Consider the following 25,443-nt stretch of genomic DNA (forward strand, 5'->3'; position numbering starts at 1 on the left):
TAAACTAGAAAGGAAGGGGGGAGAAATCAACAAAAAAACAGAAGGGAGACCGCATCAAAACAAGAACAACAACTCAGGTAAGACAACCATTAAATGTATTTATCTAAATGCTAGAAGTATCAGAAACAAAATTCTAGAACTTGAAGCTACTGCACTAACAGGTAACTATGATGTGATAGGTGTTACAGAAACGTGGTTGTCTGAGAGTGATGGGGACGAATATAATATTTGTGGGTATACACTGTATAGGAAAGACAGGCAGGACAGAAGAGGAGGAGGGGTAGCGCTATACATAAGAAACAGTCTTGAAGCCCAGGTGTTAAACCTGGACAAAGAAAATAAAGCCGAATCAATATGGGTCAGAATAACGGACAAAAATTCAAAGGGCATAATAATAGGAGCATGCTATAGACTGCCAGATTCAGACGGTGAGCACAATAATCTGTTATACAATGACATTAGAAATGTGTGTAGCAAAGGAGAAGCCATACTAATGGGGGATTTCAACTTCCCCCATATAAAATGGGAAAACCCGGTGGGGTAGCACGAAGGATGAAATTGAAATGGTGGAAATGACAAATGACTGCTTCCTAACACAATTTGTCAAGGCACCGACTAGAGGGGAGGCATGCCTTGATTTAGTCTTTTCAAATAACGAAGATAGAATAACTAAAACAGAGGTCAGAGAACCACTGGCAAACTCAGACCACAACATGGTCTCATTTGAAGTGTTTTTTTAAATCCCCAAAAGTAATGACTAAAGCTAAGGTTTACAATTTTAGAAAAGCAAACTATGAAGGTATGAAACAGAGACTAACAGAAGTAGATTGGAGTAAAATAGAGAAAACACCCACAGAAGAAGGATGGTTGTTCTTCAAAAATGTAGTACTAGAGGCGCAAAACAATTACATCCCTAAAGTAGACAAATCTAAATGTAAAACTAAATTGCCAAAATGGTTTAATAGATCAATTAAAAAAAAATATTCAGCGAAAAAAGGCACTTTACAGAGCATTAAAAAAGGACCAAAAAGAAAGTACACAGAAAGAGTACACAGAACTGCAAATGCAAGTCAAAAAGGAAGTTAGAAAGGCCAAGAGAGAAATAGAAATGAACATTGCTAAGGGAGCTAAAACCAATTCCAAAATGTTTTTCCAATATTACAACAGCAAGAGAACATTCAAAGAGGAGATTAAATGTTTAAGAGATACAAATGGCAAAATCATAGATGAAGAGAAAAAAATAGCAAATATATTAAATGATTACTTTTCACAAGTTTTTACAAAGGAAGATACTGACAACATGCCCCACATGTCATCCAGTTCCTATCCAGTTTTAAATAACTTTAGCATAACTGAGGCAGAAGTGTTAAAGGGACTAGGAGCTCTTAAAATAAACAAATCCCCTGGGCCGGATGAGATCCTCCCAGTAGTACTCAAAGAAATGAAAGAAGTTATTTACAAACCGCTAACCAAGATCATGCAGCAGTCTCTTGACACAGGGGTGGTACCGACAGACTGGAAAATTGCAAACGTAATATCGATCCACAAAAAGGGAAACAAAACTGAACCAGGTAACTACAGACCAGTAAGCCTGACTTCTATTATATGCAAACTTATGGAAACTATAATAAGATCCAAAATGGAAAATTACCTATATGGTAACAGGGTCCTGGGAGACAGTCAACATGGTTTTAGGAAAGGGAGATCATGTCTAACTAACCTGCTTGATTTTTTTGAGGATGCAACATCGATAATGGATAATTGCAAAGCATATGACATCGTTTGTTTAGATTTCCAGAAAGCTTTTGACAAAGTCCCGGCACAAAAGATTAATTCTCAAACTGATGCAGTTGGAATTCAAGGAAACACATGTACATGGATTAGGGAGTGGTTAACATGTAGAAAACAGAAAGTACTGATTAGAGGAAAAACCTCAGAATGGAGTGTGGTAACCAGCGGTGTACCACAGGGATCAGTATTAGGTCCTCTGCTATTCCTAATCTACATTAATGATTTAGATTCTGGTATAGTAAGCAAACTTGTTAAATTTGCAGACGACACAAAAGTAGGAGGAGTGGCAAACACTGTTGCAGCAGCAAAGGTCATTCAAAATGATCTAGACAAGATTCAGAACTGGGCAGACACATGGCAAATGACATTTAATAGAGAGAAGTGTAAGGTACTGCACGCAGGAAATAAAAATGTACATTATAAATATCATATGGGAGATATTGAAATTGGAGAAGGAATCTATGAAAAAGACCTAGGAGTTTTTTTTGACTCAGAAATGTCTTCATCTAGACAATGTGGGGAAGCTATAAAAAAGGCTAACAAGATGCTTGGATACATTGTGAAAAGTGTTGAATTCAAATCAAGGGAAGTAATGTTAAAACTGTACAATGCACTAGTAAGACCTCATCTTGAATATTGTGTTCAGTTCTGGTCACCTCGCTATAAAAAAGATATTGCTGCTCTAGAAAGAGTGCAAAGAAGAGCGACCAGAATTATTCCGGGCTTAAAAGGCATGTCATATGCAGACAGGCTAAAATAATTGAATCTGTTCAGTCTTGAACAAAGAAGACTACGTGGCAACCTAATTCAAGCATTCACAATTCTAAAAGGTATTGACAGTGTCGACCCAAGGGACTTTTTCAGCCTGAAAAAAGAAACAAGGACCAGGGGTCACAAATGGAGTTTAGAAAAAGGGGCATTCAGAACAGAAAATAGGAGACACTTTTTTACACAGAGAATTGTGAGGGTCTGGAATCAACTCCCCAGTAATGTTGTTGAAGCTGACACCCTGGGATCCTTCAAGAAGCTGCTTGATGAGATTTTGGGATCAATAAGCTACTAACAACCAAACGAGCAAGATGGGCCGAATGGCCTCCTCTCATTTGTAAACTTTCTTATGTTCTTATGTTGCATACAGGGATTGAAACTGTGATGTCAGAACCGGGACAACAGCGCCTCCAAAACACAGGCCAGGAGGCGTACTGCGAGATGAAATGATGAAATGAATTATAATATAATAATGTTCAATAAAGTAAAATAGAATTATTGTCTAAATGTAAAATATTTTAACATAAACCCTAGATTCAACACTCACTTACAGTACTAGTAGAGTGTTCTGGTCCTGGAGGAGCGTTTTTTCTGTTTTGTTTTGTTTTTTTCCAAATGGAGGCAAGCCTCCCTTTTCCCTTTAAACACAGGGTTAGCAGTGGCAGATCACATGATCTGAGCACAGGTTTTAATTGGAGGGGACCAAAGTTTGTTGTTTTTTTTTTTTTTTTTTTTTTTTAACCACAGAAAGCTTTGCCTCCGTTGACTAACTCTTGTCTGTCTGAAACACTAGTAGATTTGATGACATGAGCACAGGTTTTAATTGGAGGAGTGATTCAACTTCTAAAGCACTCCTGTATTGCAGTTGTATGTGTATTTAATGTATGAGTGAGGACTGAAATTGCTTTCTTTTGCATCTCATCAGTGGTAAGAAACACAATAGAAATAGAAGCTTGTAGATTTATGGTTTTGTGTTGTTTGCTGCGCCTGCGGTGTACATAAGTTCAATTAAATCAACTGAATTATATTTTTTTAAACAAGTAAAAACTGAAATCAGAAAATAAAACAGATTTCACAGTGCCCTAACTGTTACTTATGAACCTGTTTTTACTTTTTCACTGTCAATGTTAATGTGTGATGTTAAAGCTGAAAATTATTTTAGAAATCACGTTAAAAACCCCAACACCCCTCCCAGAGCTTGCACTTTGGTGGGTTATGGATCCATACAGTTTGTTGTATGTTTTCCGTATTCAATAGGGCTTCTTCATTTTATGGAGTTTAGTACAAACAATGTGCCATATACAAGCAATATATTAGATACTGTAAGTAGACAGCGAAGATAGTTGTACATAACAAGGTAGACGTTTTATCTATTCGATATTGCGTTTACATTTTGTTGTTTAAAAACAAGGCTTTTAAAGAGATTATTTTAATGTTTTTCTCCTAACTCCATATAGAGGAATCTGCCTCCTCACTCCCCTCACTCAACCCGGCGCCACGCATATAAACAAGCACTAGTGCTACAGGCCTACATCAGCATAGAGAAAACATTAGAACGACCACAACAATCACAGAGCAAAAAAATAAGTCAAACTAAACTCATCACAGTCATGGTCAGTCAGTAGTCCAAAACAAGAACAACAAAACACAAATATCAAGTCTAGGTAGGTGTGTGTTTTTTCTTGCATGTCAATTAAAGTTATCAAATATATTTGACAAAAATTACAAGTCTTTGATCATTTTAATGGTTTTATGTTTTTAATAATCAGTTTTATTATAGTACTCACTGGAACCGGTTCCAGAGGAACAGTAGTTCCTCGTACAAGTTAGAAAAACTTGTTTGAAACTATTGTGATTGAGAGGAACGGTAGTTCTTCGTACAAGTTAGAAAAACGTGTTTGAAACTTCCGTGAGTCTCTATACAGCTCCATAACTCTGTTTTCACCATGTTGCAGCGGCAAAACTAATCACACAGAATTACCATCTGTACCAGTACCAAAAGTCTGAAACTTTCTTACATCAAATGTGAAAAAAAAAGTAAATACCTCATTTACACAATGAGATATAAGTCGTCAAACTAAGGTAAAACTGTTATTCTCCTTTTTTCCGTTTACTTTAAGAGTGTGTACCGACTATTCAAACAGACAAGCTAAATAACTGGACATCTACCAATCATGTGATTCCACATGTTGGTCAGTGTCAAAATAAAACAGGGATCGCAAGCAGTTTGCTATCCACATCATTTATATTAAAAAATGTAGTTATGTTTTAAAATAGCACATATCATAGAAAGAAAAAAAAATACCATGGTATGAACTTGCAACATGACGTCCTTGAAGATCACTTGGGCTTATCCCGATGCGCCACGGAGAAGTTGTTGAAATGTGGTAATTGTTTAAGCTTACATCCATGCCTGATCAGCTTTTGCTGAAAACGAAGGTTCTGCTCGATTCTAGAAATCCACTGTTTCCTGTTTGAAAATATCTGGTTTCCTCTTTGGTAGAATGTAGTGCTCCGGGCAGATTGCTCCCCCAAGTACTGATCTAGGATCAGTGAAACAAAAAATGAAAAATACCTTGTCATAAAGTCCAGATAGCGGGAAGGCAAACTGTACCTAACCGTACCCTAACCCAAACCTTAACCTTAGCCATAGCCTTGTACTATTATATTCTGAAAATCATTTTCTGTGTTTTTCTCTCACTGATCCTGGATCAGTACTACCACCTGGAAGTTGGTTACTTATTCCCGGTTCCTTATTCACGGTGTAGTTGATACAAATCTGTATCAGCAGCATAGCAGTATCCTGTATTTATCCGCTTGTTTTGCCCCATTTACCCCCTTTAGACGCCTTGCTCACTAAATATCGAGGTAGCACTAGATAGGTTATCGTCTCCTCTTTACAAAAACACTGACGATTTTAGGGAGCAAGCCATACCCCACAAGCAGCAGCACCCCAAATTGTAGCACATTATAACCAATACAGAACACATGGGGGCACGTCTTTGGATGCCCCATGTACCCCTTAGACACCTTGCTCACTAAATATCGAGGTATCAGTAGATAGGCTATTGTCTCTTCTTTGCAAAAACACTAACAATTTTAGTGAGCAAGCCGTACCCATGAGCAGAAGCACCCCAAAATGTAGCCCATTATAACCAATACAGAACGCATGGTGGCATGTCATTTGATGCCCCATTTACCCCCCTTAGGCGCCTTGCTCACTAACTATTTAGGTATCCCTAGATAGGTTATAATCCCGTCTTTTTAAAAACAGTAAAGATTTTAGTGAGCAAGCCGTACCCCACGAACAGCAGCACCCCAAAGTGTAGCCCATTATAACCAATATAGAACGCATAGGGGCATGTCATTTGATGCTCAATTTACCCCCCTTAGGCGCCTTGCTCACTAAATATCGAGGTGGCCCTGAATGGGTTTGTGGCAGAGCAAAGCTCTGCCCTTTTAAATTGGCAGGGATGGGGTTAACTTCCCCTGCCTGCCTGGGTTTATTATGTTCAGGTGGCTGGGGTTGATTAGTTGATTAGGTTGATTAACGATCAATCAGCGCCCAGCCACCTGATATAAAAGGAGGCCTCAGCTTCTCATTTGGGAGGGGGAGCTGAGGAAGCAGGTTGGTTTTTTTTGGTTGTTTGAGTTTGAATCCAGTGAAGGCATTGCCCAGCCTGGAAAAACTTATTTTTGTAAGTTTTGCTTTTTGTCTTTCTTTGTGTTTAAATTGTTTTGTTTTGGCCCTTGTGCCCTTTCATTTTGTGTTTATTTATAATAAAATAGTTATTTTTTTGAACTGCAGTCTGTCTCTGGGCCTCTATCCACTCGCCAGCCTGCCATAGGGTTATAACCCCTTACACCCCTTTTTTACTATATAACATGTTTTTCGTTCATACCTCATTACTACAGACTGGATGAGTACAGAAACTCTTACAGAGTTAATGTGTTTGCAAATGATGACGTCCCGGATTACTTTTGCAGTTTTTGTATGGAAATCTGTTTTGGGCCGGGATAAATACAAACAGGGGTCATATAGGGGGTTCCCCTCTGTGAGAATCAACTTTGAAATAAGTGGCCCAGAGCGACTTAACCCCCGAAATACCCCAGTTACTTATTCAATTTGTGTTGCATTTGTGGGATGCGAATAAGAAGCTGGCAGAATAAGAGCCAACTTCAGCATCGTGCCCAACCACCGGTGTCTTAGTTACAGTTACCCGATTACGTCAATATGTAAAAGTATGTAATAAAATCAATAAATAATAATAAAAATAATGTTTTTATTGTTTTACTGTGTTTACTAGACAGCAGTTGATTAATATAATTATTTCAATGTGTTATTTATTTTGAATTTATTATTTATTTTATTTATTTATTGTATTTGTGTTTTTATATTTTCTAATTTAGTCAATAATATGGAAGAAAGGAGATAGAAGTTCGTTACTAATAGACTAGAGGTTTAGTTTTTCTCTATGATCCATCGCAGTTGATGTTAACGGTTCTGAATGTGCCTTTAGAGAGATGAGTTTTTCAAACAAAATTGATGTACAAAAGTTTGTTACAAACCTCCTGAAAGTTTGTAAAAATGTTTCTAATCCTTTTGAAAATTGATATTTTAGAAATGACTTAACGTTTGGTTTGCTTGCAAAATCTTTAAATCTGAAAAATTCATTAGTGAATCACAGAAACCTGTATTATTTTTGGAAAAGAAATTGTAATTTTGTTCAAGATGCTGGAAAAAATTAATTGGAGACATAGTTACCAATGTTAACAATTTACTGGATATTGACGTTGATGATCTGAGGGAATCACCTAAACAGAAAAAATCGGAATATGTATATTACAGCGATGGCCTGTGTGGTGCTACTGACAACAGTCGTCATGTTATTCACCTCGGGTGATATAACAGGTGCAACAAGTGAGAGGAAGATTGCTATCAAAATAAATATAAGGGAGTTCCCTCAGAATTTAAAATATGTCTTAATGAAAAAGAATGGGATGCAGTCAAACCCAGTTCAGACCAACGGTTAAAGGACGAATGGACTGATATTTTCTCATCCAAGTTTAAAACTATCAACCCCTACTGTGTCTTGACATTTAAATATAACAGGATTAAGAATTGCAAATCAAAGAAGACTAGCACATGTTATTTTGGAGGTAAAGCAGAATGCAAGTTTGATGGATGCTGCATTTATGATTTTACCATTTGTGAGGAACCAACGACGGAAAACGATGTTTTTGTTGAAGTGGCAGGACAGATATGGCATGAACAAACTGAGGTTCACAGCCGACACTTCAAAGTAAAAGAGTTGAAAAAGTTGCTGACAATGGGCCAGCAAAATACTATTATAAAAAGATGGAAACTGCAGATGAAAAAAGTACTTCTAAGTGGAAATTTGTCAGATGTAAAAAATGTGGGTGTTTGGCAAAAAATACAGTTAGAATTTCATGAATGAAAGAATTTCTCAAAGGATAATATAGTTGACATAATTGCAACCATGGACACTTTTCAAGCCATAGACATTGATTCTCAAGTTTTGCCAGGCTATGTTCAATACTTTTCAATGTTTCCTTTTGCAGTTCACCTGTATACTGAAGAGCAGCTAAAGCTAATAAACGCAGTCTCAAAAATACAGAAAATTAACATACACATTGATGCAACTGGATCACTGGTTAAGCCAATAAACAAAGGGAGAAATGTGTTTTATTATGCCGCAGTTATCAAGAACCCAAAACCAAACTCAACAGCTATCCCAGTAGCTGAGCTTCTGTCTGATGACCATTCAGTTCCAGCTATCACCAAGTTTATTATGAATGTACGGAGATCATACTACTTAGTAAGGAGAAAACAGTGGATACCAGAATGGGTAGTAATCGATGACAGCTGAGCTGTGGTCTTGGGAGTGTTAACTGGATTCAATAATGAGTCACTATCAGCCTACCTACTTAGAACGTGGGATATCATACACACAAGGCATCCCAATGTGAAGATTGCAAGATACACATACTTGGCCTTGTGTTCTTCACATGTCATCGTTGGCTTCTGTCGCAAGTTAAGCAACATACTGCCGGCATTGGACAAGAAACCCCTGACATTTTTTTGCTACTGCTTTTCAAGGTTACAAGAATGTAATTAATTACAGGGGGCATTTGACATTTACCAGTCCATTTGCTGTTTTCCGCTAACCCGATTGACATCAAGCAAAGTGTAGCAAAGTTGGGAGTTTCTGCATAAAGCCCTTAAAAAGGAAACTGCGGAGAGACACATTACTGATAACCCAATCCCAGAAAGTAAAATCACAGAAAATGTTCTTTATGAAGAAAAGACAATCAAATTGTCTTCTCCATATCACCACTATTTATCACTGCCAAAAAAAGAATGAATTGCGAGGAAGAATTCCTTATAAATAAACAAATATTATTGCCCAAACGTGGTTGATTTGTTGGAAAATGATTATATGTACCGGTTTCCCATGTGGAGCAGTGTACTGTTTGGCCCTCAACATTATGCAAGCGATGTCTCAAATGAAAAAACAAAGTATTTAAGAGAGCGACACATCACCAGCGCAGTAGTTGAAAAGTGGTTTGACACTGTAAAACACAAAACAGTCGAGTCACTACACCTTTGAGCAGGGATGTGTATACAAAGTGTGAGTCATGGTATAAAACCAATCTAAAGGCTTTCAAACTGCACGTGACCTTCGCGCCTGTAAAAAGGTGCAGAAAAAACACCCACACTGCTGAAGAGGTGTGGAAGAAGAGAACAAGAAAAAGAAAATCTTATTATGATCCAGTTGTTCTGTTCCCTGAAGTAAAGAACAGGAGATTTTCTTTCTGAAATCTATATAATTGATGAGAGTAAACTGACTAGCGCTGTCAAAATCGAGGCAGGTGATACTGCTGGACCTAGCCTAAACATTGAAACACCGGGAACTAAAGAAAGATAGTTTGTCAGCAGCATTCCAATTGCAACCTCGACATCAATGGCATGGAGCAAGGTTGGCACAGCTGAAAATAGTGTGCCATGGAATGGTGCACATTGGCCAAACATAACTGAAAAAAGTGATGCAATACTCAATTATATTGGTAAAATTGAGATAAGAGCATTTGACCTTTACACTGTACAGGGCAGTAGGTGGCTCAATGGTGTCATAATCGATGCTTTCATTATCACCAGAAGCATAATTACAGGTGTAGTTGGATTCAATGCGAGAATACTGCCTGTGAATGTTTATATCGGGCATAGCATTGAGCAGAGAGGAGTGAGCAGAAGTCTTCTAAAATGGGTGCAAAAGTTTGATTATGACATCTGGTTTGTACCGTTCAATGTGGACTCATGTCATAATTTGGAAGTTGAGAATGCTCATCTACTTGGACTCAATGCATTCCTACCATGATAAGTACATGGATTGCATGCTAACCTGATGGAAGTTGCTTACCTGCAGCAAAAAGAAAATATAATTGATTGGCAAGATTGGGAAATATTTGCCCCAAGTGAAATTGCGCACCAAGGAAACAGCAATGACTGTGGTGTCCACGTTCTTTTCTTCGCAGATATGATAGCAAGTGTGGGGATTGAAGTTCCCTTCTTGTTTGAGCGCTGAGTTTTGAGGGACGGCCTTCTCTTGGCAGTGCCTGGGTGGTATGATGCAGCTTCCACTTCCTGATTATTGATCCAACTGTGCTCACTGGGATATCCAAACACTTGGATATTATTTTGTACCCTTTCCCTAATCCTATGCATTTGTATTACTTTATCTCTAACTTCTGTAGAATGCTCTTTGGTCTTCATTTTCCTTCAGATTCACAGCCTTACTAATGATCCTTCAACATTGGGGTTTTTATCCAGAAAATGTGACTAATGGTTCACAGGTGGAGGCCAATGGTAAGGTAATTGTGTCCTCATTAGGGCAATTTCTTTCATCGGTGCAAAGTGGGAGCTTCCACAGCACAGGGGTTGAACTTATATGCAAGCAAGATATTTATTTTTTTTTTTTATTTTTCTTAAAAATATTTCCCAACATAAAACCAATGTCACCTTACAATAATTGATTCTGAGTTTCAGTGTTTAAAAATAAAATATCAAACAGAACGAAATTTCAATGTACCATTTGTAATTCGGTAATATGAGAGAATTGGTCAGGGGTCTGAATACTTTTGCAAGCCACTGTGTGTGTGTGTGTGTGTGTGTGTGTGTGTGTGTGTGTGTGTGTGTGTGTGTGTGTGTGTGTATGTGTATATATATATATATATATATATATATATATATATATATATATATATATGATTGATGTATCTACTATAGATACTAATGAGAGCAAAACAGATACAAAAGAAAAAAGGGAACTACTACTACTACTAAACTACTTTTCAAGAAAGCTGGGAGACTTTGTATAAATGGATTTTATTTATTTTTTTAATGCTGCAATAACAGTTCTGCTTGTGAAGCATCCACACTATGATTTGACAGAACAGGTGGTTTATTTGCACTGTGCAGAACCTTATTTTCCCATTGGTGCTTGAGCCCCGGAGCACTCATGGAATCATCACCTGTGCACCTATTACACTATGTAGCACAATTTTTGTTCCTGGGTAGTAAGTGTTATTTCCTAATTGCTTATGCCTCAAAAGTATAGCAAATGGCTATTATTCCCCACAAACTTTGCTTTTGTGACCAGGACAGGTAAATTTCAAAATATCACTATTTCCAATGAGAAAACGGGCGCTTTTGTGTCTTTTCATTCACATAAAGTCAGAAAAAACCAACATATGAATCCAAATTAACATGTATTTATACTAAAGTAATACAAAAATTACTACAAAAGATTTAGAAGTGAGTAGTTTTTCGAGATTTACGATTATACTGTATTTACAGTATTTGCCCGTTTTCCCATTGGAAATAGTGATATTTTGAAATATCACTGTCCTGGTCACAAAAGCAAAGTTTGTGGAAATTAATAGTTATTTTCTATACTTTTGAGGCATAAGCAATTAGGAAATAACACTTGCTACCCAGGAACAAAAAAAAAAAAAAATGTTACACGGTGTTATCAGTGATTAAAAGCCTGGTTTTCAAACAAACTGATTATCGCTCACCAATACTGTATTGGGGTAAGAAAAGTGTGTTTTTAAAAAAGTAATTTCAGCTTTCAATCACTTAAAATATGCTGATGATAATGTAAACAACGCCAACTTTATTACATAATGTGTTATTCTGTTTTAAGCAACATATTACGACAGTGTTCATTATGGTAATTGTTTATTAGTTTTAAAATGTTTAGTAAAACGTGATCTATTGTTTGACATCGTTAGTTCAACCGACCGCCTTTGCTACTGACATCTTCAGTCAGGGTCGTAACCAAGTATAAATCTCCACATTTCTGTAAAATGACTTTACACTTACTTCTACAGATGCAACATGTTTCAGTAAATTCAAACGATAAACTTCACATCCCCTGCAAAGTTTTTACATTCTTTTGGCACCTGAGCGTACTCCACAAAGCTTTGAAATTAGACTTTACATGCAGAATCTACACAAACTACTCCACATTGATAAAGTTAAAAAATGCACATATAATATAAATAAGTAAGATTTACAGAGAAAAACAGATTAATCTTAGTTTCATAAGTATTCAACCCTTTTCCTCCTACATTCCTAAAAAAGTTCAGGTACAAATAATTTGTTTGAAAGGTGACAAAATTAGTGAAATGGTTTCAGCTTGTGCATACTCAAGGTGGTTTAACTGGTAGACAATTTCTCTCTGGTATATAAAGACTTTCAAGTTGCAAATCACATAGTGATCCAACAAAGCAACCATGAAAAGGAGCTTTCGAAACAAGTCATGGATAAAATGGTAGAGAGGCACAGAGCTGGAGAAGGGGACAAGAACATTTCAAAGGCAATGACTATCCCTCTCCGCACCTTGAAGTTCATCATTAAAAGTTGAAGATGCATCATACCACCCAGACACTACCCAGATCAGGTCACCCTCCCAAACTGAGCAGCAGGGCAAGCAGGAAACTGGTTCAGGATGTCACTCTGAAGCCAACAATGACCTTGAGAGATCTGCAAAGTTCTGTGTCGGAGATGGGAGTCAGTGTTCACACATCAACAACCTTTGCTTTTTGCCAATTTTTGGGGTTGATTAATATGAAATACTATAGTAAACATTTTTCAGTACTCATTATTTCAAACCAATATCTAACTTAACGTATTAACAGATCCTACGCTTTCCATTCCCATCTCTTCCTGCCAGGTTCTAATTAATTTCTGTTATATATAAAAAATGATTATTGTAAGATAAACTCCTATCTTCTTTTATCCGAAAGGTATTTCCTTTCGTTAATATTAACGAAATCGCTCATTATAGAGGATCTTGGCTTTTAAATCGCTGACTATCAAAATTCCCCACTTCATCGGCCAAAACCAATGAGTCATTTTCAACACTGCCTGTACTACAAGCAGGTGAGAATGAGGTTACAACATTAGTTATATTCCTTTACTAAGTTCACTGTTAGAGTTACAGTTTATACTTTAAATGATTTTATAACATGTAGTTATAATTCAGGTGTGTCAATATAGCAATCTCTTATAAACTGCAATTCTATTTTACTTCATTGATATACACAGAAGGCAAGAGGCTAATTTTCATATTATTAATATTAATCGAATATTTAAACTTAAGACTGCTCATACATTTACTTAATGTTATTATATTAGGTTTCTTATTTATTTTAAATACTTTTGTTTTTTCTTGCTATATTCAAACATAGTTCGATTGCTTCTGGCATATTACTGTGATCCATAGATTTTGCCATTCTGCTTTCACTGGATCAGAATGTTTTGAGACTCTGAGTCTAATTAAAAAAGATGCTTTTGCCTGATAAAGGAGGTTTGAAACTTTCAACAGGCCAGCCTGACCTTCAATGCAATGAACTCCTTCTCACAGGCCTTACACAGATCTGCTAATAATATTCTCTACTGGTTTTAAATTATTTAAAACACATTACAGTCATTACAATATTTGTTGCAGTTTCACAAATGTTCAGTTTGTATCCCGAAGATCAGTCTGCTTCCAGTAGCTGTGACAGTCTTGGGTCAGTTTCTGCTCTCAGTGAGCCAGTTTCTGCTCACAGGTGTGGGTGACAGTCTTTAAAAGCCTGACCTGCAAAAACTTAAATCTTGTTAGCTGGGTTCCCATCTCTACATCCTCATTCCCATCGTAAGTGGGCAAACACATTTAAACTGAATCTGGGTCCATCAAAGAACTGCACGCTGTTGCAACCAAGGCCTTCCATGCAAAAGGATTTAATGACTTATAGCACAAAAGGGATGTGCCAGAACCATCTGTTACAATGCCATACATCTGAGAAAATGCTTACAGAAGGCTCTTCTGTTATTGATAAACTCAACAGAGAATCAGGCAGTTTGGAACTTGCTTGAACATGATTCTTGTAGAAGCACAGAAAAAGAGCATGTTTAGTTTAAAGCACTGAATATCTAACGTGGGACTGTTATATTCTAACTATACTTTTTGATAGCCTAGATATAAGTGAAATTTGAGACTTACAAGTTTGCTATGAACCTCCTACCAGCTTTTATCCAACATGACTTTGTTAATTGTTAAATTACATCTATACATTTAATGAAGCCAACCTATTAACAAGGATGTCTTACGTTAAAGGGATTGGAATAGTTAGACCAAAGTAAATGAAAGATAAAACATATCTTTCTATGTATTCCTCATATACTTGTACTGTATTCACATGCATGCTGTGTTCAGGTACTCCCTGGTACTAGAAACAATGACATCAGTTCAAGAGTTCACCTCACATAGTTTGGAGATGTGGGAGAGGTGGACTATGGAATGATGGTTAATTAATCACATTGGAGTTACCGGTTGTTTAAAATGTTATTCACTTAAAGGACAGGAACTATCAAGGTAGATTAATATTTTAGATTTAATTAAGACTTCTGACTTAAGAAGCGAAGTAAAAACTCTATAAAAGCCAAGGTAGAACCCCAGTCAAGTACCACTCCACTTACTAACCACAAGCTGATCTGATCCATCCTCTGAAGATCTCTGATCGAGCTGATTGCTGTTTGGGTCGTGTTTGGAAGTCTTTGCCTTGAAGACAGTTCCTGTCCTTACATTATATTCTACACTAACATATATATTTTTGGGAGGTAAGAATAATTTTGAATTTATAGTTCTTTTATATTGCTGCATTGCTATAAGGTATAGGTTTTATATTTTTGTTATGGAGAAGTGAAATATTGGATGCTATAGGATTTAGTGGTGGGTGTTTTTAGCTTTAGGCATGCGTTTAGTCTCTTGTAATTTGTACATATTGTTATTTACAATGGTATTCATACAATTAATAATTACGACAATAGACCGGGAAAGTGAAACCTGGCACTTTCCTCCCAGATTGTCTGTCAGCTGGGATTCGACATAGTCTGTAACTACTCAATCCATATTTACAGGCTTTCCTAAACCGATGAATACTGATACTACTCTGATTCTTTAAAATGTCAAATTAAATGAGTCCTGGTGTGATTTTCTTGATAAGTTTGCCCTTACACGAATAGAGAGTGTTTGTCATTCGACTATATATATATTAGTCTATATATATATAATATATATATATAAATAATATATATATATATATTATATTTCTTCGTACACACTTAGATCTGATATTATTATATATAGATATATATATAGATATATATGGTATATATATATTAAAAATATATAAATAGAGCATATAATAATTATATATATTCATATATCTTTCGTAGAAACTTACGACCAGCGTCGTCGTGGTTTTGTAATTTTTTTTTTTTTTTTTAAGCCGGTGTCCACACAGGTGATTGACCCTACTTTGAACCGACATTCCAGTCAAGAGCAAAGTGCTCTAACCACTACTCCACATATGCTACAAGTGAAGAAGCACTAATGTCTCATTGTATAAGAATTTTTATTTATTTTTTGTATTTTTTCTTTCTTTTTACATGAAACATACTTTTCGTATAGGCAGACAAATGTCAGTTGCTCTGGATAAAAGCATCAGCCAAATCAATTAATATGACATATTTTTCTGGCTTGCTATTTATTAATTTATGTATACATTTATAATATAAACATTAATTTCTACATTCACTTATTTAAAAAGATTTATTTCTAAATATATTTATTCCTCTATACATTTTTTAAATCATTTATTTATTTCTACCTAATAAACTGTTCCTTTATTTTTAATTAAATGAGGAAGTACAATTTATCAGAGATCGGAGATTTAGACAAGGAAGCTAAATGCCACTCTTGTGAACAATTCCATTCTATGGTATCTACCAAACAGAAAAATAGATATTTTCAAACAGGAAATAGAGCATTTCTAACCTTCAGGTTTTCAGCGAAAGCTGGTCAGGCATGGATGTAAACTTAAAAAATTAACACATTTCAACAACAGGACAGTGGTGCAGCGGGCTAAGGCTGTGTGCTCTTCAAGGACGTCATGTTGCAAGTTCAAACAATGGTAATTATGTATAGATAGATAGATAGATTTATTTCATGCAATATGTGCTGTTTTAAAACATAAATAAATTGTTTAATAAAAATGTTGTGGATATCAAATTGCTTGTGTTCCCTGGTTTATTTGTACGTTGACCAACATGTGGAATCACACGATTCGTAGATGTCCAGTCATTTAGCTTTTCTGTTTGAAAATTCGCTACACACTCTTAAAAAACTAAAAAGTAAAACGAAGAGGAAGAATACCAATTTTACCTTAGTTTGACGACTTATATATAATTTTTTATAAGAGGTATTTACATTTTTTTTCTTTACATTTGATGTAAGAAAGTTTCAGACTGTTGGTACTGGTACAGATGGTAATTCTAATTGGTAATTGATTTAGTAAAACTCTTGGAGCTGTATAGAGTCACGGTAGTTTCCAACAGATTTTTCTAACTTGCATGAGGAACTACCATTCCTCTCAATAACAGATGATGATACTAATTAAAGAACCGCTGCTTACTGATGAAATACTTAACAGGGATGTGGAACCCTGCTCTCCCAGTGTTATTTGACTACAAGACAAATGGAGGTAAATAACTTTTGTAGTAATATAATAGTGATAATGGCACTGCTGTGGCATATAATAATGAAACTCCCTCATTCAAACAATGCCTTTAGTCAGGAGTTTCATTATTATACTGTAACACGCCACAACAATGTCATTTTGCATTAAATATAGACTAGCTTTCTCCCATAAACTGAGATAAAGCTTGTCTACAAAGTCCATTAGACAAACATTCCCCTAATTTCCCTACTTTGAACACAAATAAATAAATGAATGATGGATACATTTGTGAGTTTTTTGTTTTGTTTTGTTTTTTGTCACTGCTTTCAAATTGAGTGCTGTCAGTTGTATTCCTAAAGGACCTTTCAAGGTAAAAGGAAAAGAGATGAAACAGAGAAAAGAAGAGGAGCAGGCAAGCGGCCCTGCTTGTAATTCACTGTCACGCTTTACAAACTGCTGACCCTTGAAAGGCAAACAGAGAACTTTGAGTCGCTGCTGCTAATTATACAAAACAGCTGCTGTTTGGAATTTCATTCATAATTTACAACGCTGTGCCTGATGTGTTACTGGAGCAACATGCTGCTATGCAGGCAATGCAAGCCACCTTCCCCATCAGAGGTACCCACCAGAGAGCTTCAGTGTACCATCAGTGACGACTCTAACAAGCAGCCAGGTTGCAGCTTACCATAGTATACCATCAGTGATGACTCTAACAGGCAGCCAGATTGCAGCTCACTGTAATGTACCATCAGTGACTCAAGAAGTGTTGTGCATCTTAACCAAATCCTTTCTCCTCTAAACTTACCATTACATTACAAGTCACAGTTCTGGTTGTTTATTATTGCTACAGTATGAAACTGAATTTGATTTGTGATATCAAATAAATTCCATATAAACAGTAAATGCTGGCCTTCCCCTTACAAAAAAATACTGCAGTAATGAAGTAAAAAAAATACTGCAGTAGAGATGCAATATTTTGGACACAGTTATACTGCAGTATTTTAATGTGTCACAAATTTTGCATCTATACTGCAGTACTACTGCAGTATTTTTTTACATCATCACTGCAGTATTTTTGCCATATTGCAAATAACTTTCAACAGTATAGTACCTTATCATTGTGTTTATGCCCTGCAGTATGAATGCAGTACCATTGCAGTTTCTCTAACGCAGTACCATTGCAGTTTCTCTACTGCAGTACAATTGCAGTTTCTCTACAGCAGAGTGAATGTAGTACCATTGCAGTTTCTCTACTGCAGTATGAATGCAGTACTATTGCAGTTTATCTACTGCAGTATGAATGCAGTACCACTGCAGTTTCTCTACTACAGTATGAATGCAGTACCATTGCAGCTTCTCTACTGTAGTACAATTACAGTTTCTCTACTGCAGTACAATTGCAGTTTCTCTACTGCAGCATTGATTTACCATTGCAGTTGTCTCTACTGCAGCATGTATTGTTACTGAAGGATGATTGCAGTACCTTTCTCTATTACATTTGTTACTCTACTACAGTATGAACACATTACCACTGAAGTATGTGTACTTCAGTATTTCTGTAATACCTATGTATGTAAACAGAAATAACACGTTTACCCCCAATTACTGTATTTATTTGTAAATTGTAGAACATGTTCATATATAATAAAATGGGGTTTATAAAAAAAAGCAGAAAGCAGAAACTTTAATTATTAAAAACATGGTATAATTACAAACAATACTTAACATTAATAATTACTTTATTAAACATTACTTTAAGGGTAACACATTTTTTTGTGTATGTGTGTTACATGTTGCCATATGTAGCTAAAACTGTTTAAGTAAGGTGTGTGTATTGTTTTTATTTACATTTGTTTGATATCCTTGCCACTTTTGTGTACTATTAAATTGCAGTCCACTGTGCTTTCCAAGATGGCTTCACATGTACCCTTCATAAGAACTTCAAAACTACATTTCCCATCACCCTCATCATACATACATGAGCAGAAGGGTGATGGGAAATGTACGGTAGTTCTGAAGTTCTTCTCAATGGTACACATGAAGCCATCTTGGAAACCGAGCACATTGGACTGTAATTTAATAGTGTAAAAAAGTGGTCAGGATGTCAAAAGAAAAATAATAAAAACAATACACACACCTTACTTAAACAGTTGTAGCAACATATAGCAACATGTAACACACACACCCACACACACAAAATAACTGGAGTTACTCACTTAATACTTATACACGTATGCATGAATGTCTTCCTCTGTCATTTATTCTTGATTTTCTTTTCAAGCTGTAGAATGAAATAGTGAAACTGTGTTAGGAGATTATCTAGATTATGAAAACAAACAAATCCATCATTTACCACAACATTTTAAAACAAATCTAATCAGGTTTAAGGCTGTTTTAATTTCCGCTGCATATGAAAAAAGATAATCTCTAAAAATGAACCATTTATATTTCTGCAATACATTTCATTATACGAATTTGAAAGAACACATTGCAACTTCATAACATTAGTAAGTTTCTGCAAAGCATCTACTGTAACATACTTGAAGTATATTCAGAAGCATGCGTGTGAATTTGAATGTGAAGGTGTGAATGTATTTGCTATTTTTAAACTGGATTGATACTGCGTTCAGCTGCCATGTTTTTTACTTGATTCTATATAAAATTAAACAAAAATTATTTATCAATTCATTTAGCCATTATTTTAGAAATATGTACACAGTATGTGTGCTCTGATCCTTACTTATTTATTTTTGTATATCATACCTTATTCAATAAATTACTTACTCTTTTCCAAAGTGGTTTAATTTAGTTCTTGTCACAGCTTTATTTGCGCTGTTTCTACATTAAATTTCTGTCTGATGTGCGCTATAGGAATAATAAAAAAATAATATTATTATATTTAAAGCCATAGAATGATAATGGTTAATAAACAGGGTATTTTAACGATATGATATATATATAATATATATTAATATTATATATATATATATCATATATATACTATAATATCTATATATTATATATATATTAGAATATGTGTGACCCCACACCCTGACTCACTGGCACTCACTATCTATAATTTTACATTTTCAAGTTTTAAATATCTATCAACCTTTTTAATGTCATCAAGAATTAATTCTTACCACATTTGTGGGCTTCCCAAATATGTAGCCCTTAATATCTCATGCACAGGGGTGTCAGTACTAAAACAGGGAATGTTAGTGTGGCCTAGGCTGGGACCAAATCAAAAATTTGACCGACTCGTTAATCACAAACTACCAACCTGGTACTGATAGCGACTTTGTTGCTTGTCAGAGGGATATTGCTTCTACCCCAGAAGGAACCCGCCATTTGTACTGGGCTTGTAATTTGTGATTACGGTCCCAGCCCTAGACCAAATCAAAACTTTGACTCACCCTCTAGTAGCAAATTACAAAAAAAAAGTACAATAATAATAATAATAATAATAATAATAATAATAATAATAATAATAATAATAATAATAATAATTATGAATGGTATACCTGTGTGCATTGTAATTTACATATGACTGATTTAATAATTCTGTATTTATTATAATGATAGATAATGATACTGTATTTTATCATTTCATACAAACGCTACAAGTAAAAGTGTATATTTACCAATTACTTTTTCCATTGTATTGGTGGAAGCTGTGGTTTTATCTGGTATTCCTTTGCATTGACTGCCTTCCTTCCATTCAAATAATGTGTAGCCAACATTTCACGTCCAATTACAATTACTATAAGTTCTGCTGTGAATTTTTTGTAGTCTATTGCTTGAATTCTATTGTACAGTGATCTTTTCACTCAAAGATCATTGATCTGTCTCCTAAAATATTGAATACATATTAAATTCATATTTTACTTATCAGTAACAGATTTTATAAATCTCTTTAAATAGTCAACAATTTAGAACTAGTAGAAAATTATGAAATGGGTCATTAAGCAGTTCATTAAAGTCTTTAATTGACAGCTGTAACATTTTCAGGCCTCTGGGATCAAAATTGTTTCCTTTTGTCTTAGATTATAATTATTATTAAACATAAACGGGATAACACCGAATAGATAATTTAAGTGAAGTGTAAAATAATAAAATACATAATATATAATATAATACCAGTATAACTGATATTTCTCTATAAAACCCTATTCTTAAAACGCTGTAATAGCAATGATTACATCCACATAAGAATGTGATTATAAAAAACAAATCTCTGCATAACATACAATTAATCACAAGTTACATTAAGAAAGCCATTGCCAAATATGCCTATAAGTTTAAATTCCTTCAGATAATTTTAGGTCAATTCTTCTTTATCATATTTATCTCTAATCCCATCTAAAATGAAAATGGATAGATTCTGATGGAAACACTGTTTTTAGTATTATTCCAAATTCTACAAGCTGAAAATCCCAATACCCACCCCAAGACTATTATCCATTTACTAATTTTATCCATTTACAGAAATCTTTATGTGTTGCACTAGGGTTGACTTTGCATTTCCATTCTAAAAATACAACAAATGCCATTCTTTTGTAACACCTTTTAACAGACTCCATAATCTGAAGGTGTATTGTTGCTGAATTCGATTTTTGTTTTGTTTTCATCTTTTTTGGAGCATGTCTTCCAACATCAAGAAATCAAAATATCACCACATTTCGTAAATGTTTTCCACAAAGATTAATGTCATGGATTAATTTTTGGAAAAAAATAAGCAGAGGGCTGGATGTGCTAAAGTTGCCATCAATGTTAAAAGTTTGCATTTCTGTTTTAGGAGCAAAGTTACTAAAACAGTTTAGCACAGATAAACTTAGTGTAAAGTGAAAAATTGACGTTTCTGTAGAAATCTGTACTTACCTCAAGCAGACTATAAACTGTGCTTTGTCTTTTCATTTCCTGCCGACCTTTCCCCAACTCCTCAGGCATTGCAACAACTGGAACATTAGCAATGTTGATACCTCTTTCAATTTTTTCTTAAATTTCGATTATCTATCTATCTATCTGTCTATACACACACACACACACACACACACACACACACACACATATATATATATATATATATATATATATATATATATATATATATATATATATATATATATATATATAATATATAGATATGATTTAGGTTAATCATTTTGTTATTTTAGTGTAACTACTAAATAAATTTGTTAAAGTGAAATATGCTAGAAAATATTTATGTAATATGGGGTTACATATGTGTGTAAAACAAACAAAAAGTAGGCTATACAAAAAGCTGTCTACTTTGGAATATGTTTTTTTTTTTTTTTTTTTTTTTTTTTTTTTTTTTTTAATTAATGTATTTTTAAAACTATATAATATAGCCTACAGACAGAACGATCAAAATAGAAATCCAAAAGCAATTCGTTTTCGTTTTGTCCATTTCTTTGTCCACTTATCCAGATCAGTTTCAAATTAAAACTGCCGTTACCATTTAGCACAAGAAGATCTTATGTTAGCTTGAGCAACAGTGAGAAAGGCGACCCGCGAGGGCAGAGATACACTGTTCGCTTTTTCCCGCCCAAGAACACATACTGAGTTAATTAACTAATCCATGTTTTTATTATTATTATTATTATTATTATTATTTATTATTATTATTATTATTATTATTATTATTATATTATTCTTCGATTGTACTACACTGCACTCCGATGTATTGTATTGTAATAATACAGAACAGATAATGTAAACATTTCATATTTCAATTACAGCATGTATTTCACATTCACATTACACAAAATAACATTACTGCAATAATACAGCAATAACAAGTTGTTATACAGCGTATGTACTCCATTTGTACTGCAGTTGTATTGTAGTAGAAAATACATAACTGCAGTGCTACTGCATTGTACTATAGATGTACTCCATGTATACTGCAGTTATACTGCACTTGTACTACAGTGAACTGCAGTATAACTGCATTAGTACTGCAGTTTATTTTTGTAAGGGTCAATTTGACTGATATTGTTGGTTCACAAAAACATAAATAATCTTAGGTGCCAATCCATGCTCACAGTACCATTTTTGTGGCTGTGTCCTTGCTATACAGCTATGACCAAAAGTTTAGCATCACCTTATAGAATTAACTAACTTTGCTTCATAAAGTCGAATGAAACCTGCTGAATAATGTTATGTTAACATATTGAATTACACACAGCTTTTCCATATACTTAACGGAAAAATTACAAAAATTAAGAAATATGACAAAGGCACTTTTGCGTTAAAACATTGGTGACATTTTTTTTTTTTTTTTTTATTAATTAAATTTTGGTCTATATTGACATATGGCTTCACCCTTGTGAACTTGCACCTGGTTTTAGGTGTGCACACCCTTTTTCCCATTTTATTTACAAATCTAACATGAAATACTATACTGCTGTTATGGTTTCTTGTAGACTTTTGCAATATCATTTTGTATTCTTTGTACATGATGTTAAATAAAATATCTAAACCATGTTGGTACCGCTTTATATTGTATCACATAAATTTATATTAAATAGATATGCTATTGCATATTAAATTAATGTTAAATTAATATTTGATAAATATACAACGGCTGGTTTCTTGCTAAATGTTACTCAAATGTCGATTGAAAATGTAATTGCATATCACGCCCTATTATATTTTATGTTTTGTTACCCTTGAAATATGTAATAATTTCCCATTGTTTACATGTTTTTTTATTGAAAATACAGTTAATCTGACTTAAAGTAACAAGAAATTATTGAACGTAAATTTAATATGTAACAATTTAATATTTAATATCTATTCAATATTAATTTAACATTAATTTAATATACAATTGCAAATTGAATTAATATTAATTTATGCCACGCAATATAAAGCATTACCATTATGTTCGTATCATGTCTCAATCCTAACTGTAGAGACAGTTAGAACATCAATCTCCAATGGGCATAAACCTGAGATTATGTCACATTCACTGTTATTAGAAAAAATGCACCCAGTTACAAAAGTCTTTTGTTTTGATTTAACTTGTCCCCTTTGTTCATTCTTCTGTTGATCTTTTTTCACACTGTTATCCTGTAATAAAGGTTCTATTGTGTTCAATGTTCACCAGGCCAGTGCAATAGGATAGGGGTAAATTATATTTCCAGAAAGAACCCCCAGAGGGAGACGCATTGAAGAGGTGGTGAAGAGGAGCAAGGATGATGTGGAAACTCATGACAGCTATGAACAGGGGCTCCCATTGATTGATAAGGGCAGTGGTGAGTGGACACAGGTGAGTGCAGTGCAGGTACAAAACACACAAGCAATTGCTTTCAGGTGCAGTGGTGTTTATTGATAATAAAGACAATGTCCAGAGCCTCAAGGCAAACACCTGTAAATAATAAATGTTGGAGTGATACAGCAGCATGTATAACTCATGACTGTAATCCTCGGGTTTGACCTGCAGCCAAAAGTCCAGGTTTTACAAACACCTACACTAAACATGAAACACAAACATAAACAGTGAGTGAATTTAAGTGCAGTGGTGATTACAGTACTCAATGAAATGCAGGGGTAAAAAGTGATGTCCGGGTTAATGCTGGCTTGTATTCCAGCTCCGGATCTTGTTACTGATAGTCTAAAAAGACAAACAACAGTTACAGCCGACACTTTACAAACACAAAACAAAGACGCACGGTTTTCAGCAATACTTTTACTCCTTCTAGGTTAAATCCAACCATTTACAAAGGAACAGATTACTTTGCTATGCCCCTATGTTATACCCTCACTCAGGACCCCTTGGTTAATGAGCGCATCCACTCCTCCAATCCGCAGATGCCACGTTGTTTCCTGTTCAGGTCGTTGAGTTCGGATACCATAGCTCAGTCTCTTTTCTAGCCGGCCAACTTCCACCTACCCGTGGAAATAAAGTGTCATGCCTTTTAGTCCAGTGTACTCTGCTCCCTTTATCTAGCACTGTAGCAGGGCAGCAGCCGATTGTTTTGTTTTTATTTAAATGTGTTCCGGCAGAGGCGAGGTTAGCAGCTCATCCTTCTCCAGGAATAATTAAAAACCTTGTGCAGAAAGTGGCCATCTCCCGAATTAAGTGATTAATTTGTTGCTAATCAGGAGATGGTCACCTGCATATAAACCTGCAGCTCTCTGCACTCCGGGTGGGTGTACAGAGGAGAGTACGGGAGAGCAAGAGGAAAACAAAACTAAAATAGAGATACAGAATAGGAACAGTAAAGGCGATTGCCCAGCCTGAACTATATGGTAGTATTGTGTTTGTGATTATTTTTATTTACTTGTTTTATTTATGCTCTGTGAGAAAAGAGTGTTTTTTGTAAATCTTTTATTATATTTTTGTTATTGAAATAAACGTTGCTCGCTGTGCCTTTGCCCTGTACTACCTTGTCTGTTATTCTACCTGCATTCTGGCCTGACGTCTCTATCCTGTCACAAACACCCTCTCATGCCTTAGTTTAGGCTGTTTACATGGAATTTAGATGGCTTATTTTACATACAGAGTACAAAATATTGAGAGTGCTTTTTTTTGATAATCATTGTGTTTAGTTTCATGTTGATGTTTTAATTTAGAGCTCTTACCCAGTGCCATAATTTCAGACAAATTAAGCACACTGATCCATTTACGAGAGAAAAAAAAAACCCTCACAAGTCCATTTTTCTTTGAAAACCCAATTTTCACATCCACATTTTCTTAAACTTGCAGGTAATTGCTTTAGTGAGAACACAACAACGGCAAGCACAAGAGCTGGAGATTCCAGC

The sequence above is a fragment of the Polyodon spathula genome, chromosome 17 (assembly GCF_017654505.1).
Source record: "Polyodon spathula isolate WHYD16114869_AA chromosome 17, ASM1765450v1, whole genome shotgun sequence".
NCBI lineage: Eukaryota > Metazoa > Chordata > Actinopteri > Acipenseriformes > Polyodontidae > Polyodon > Polyodon spathula.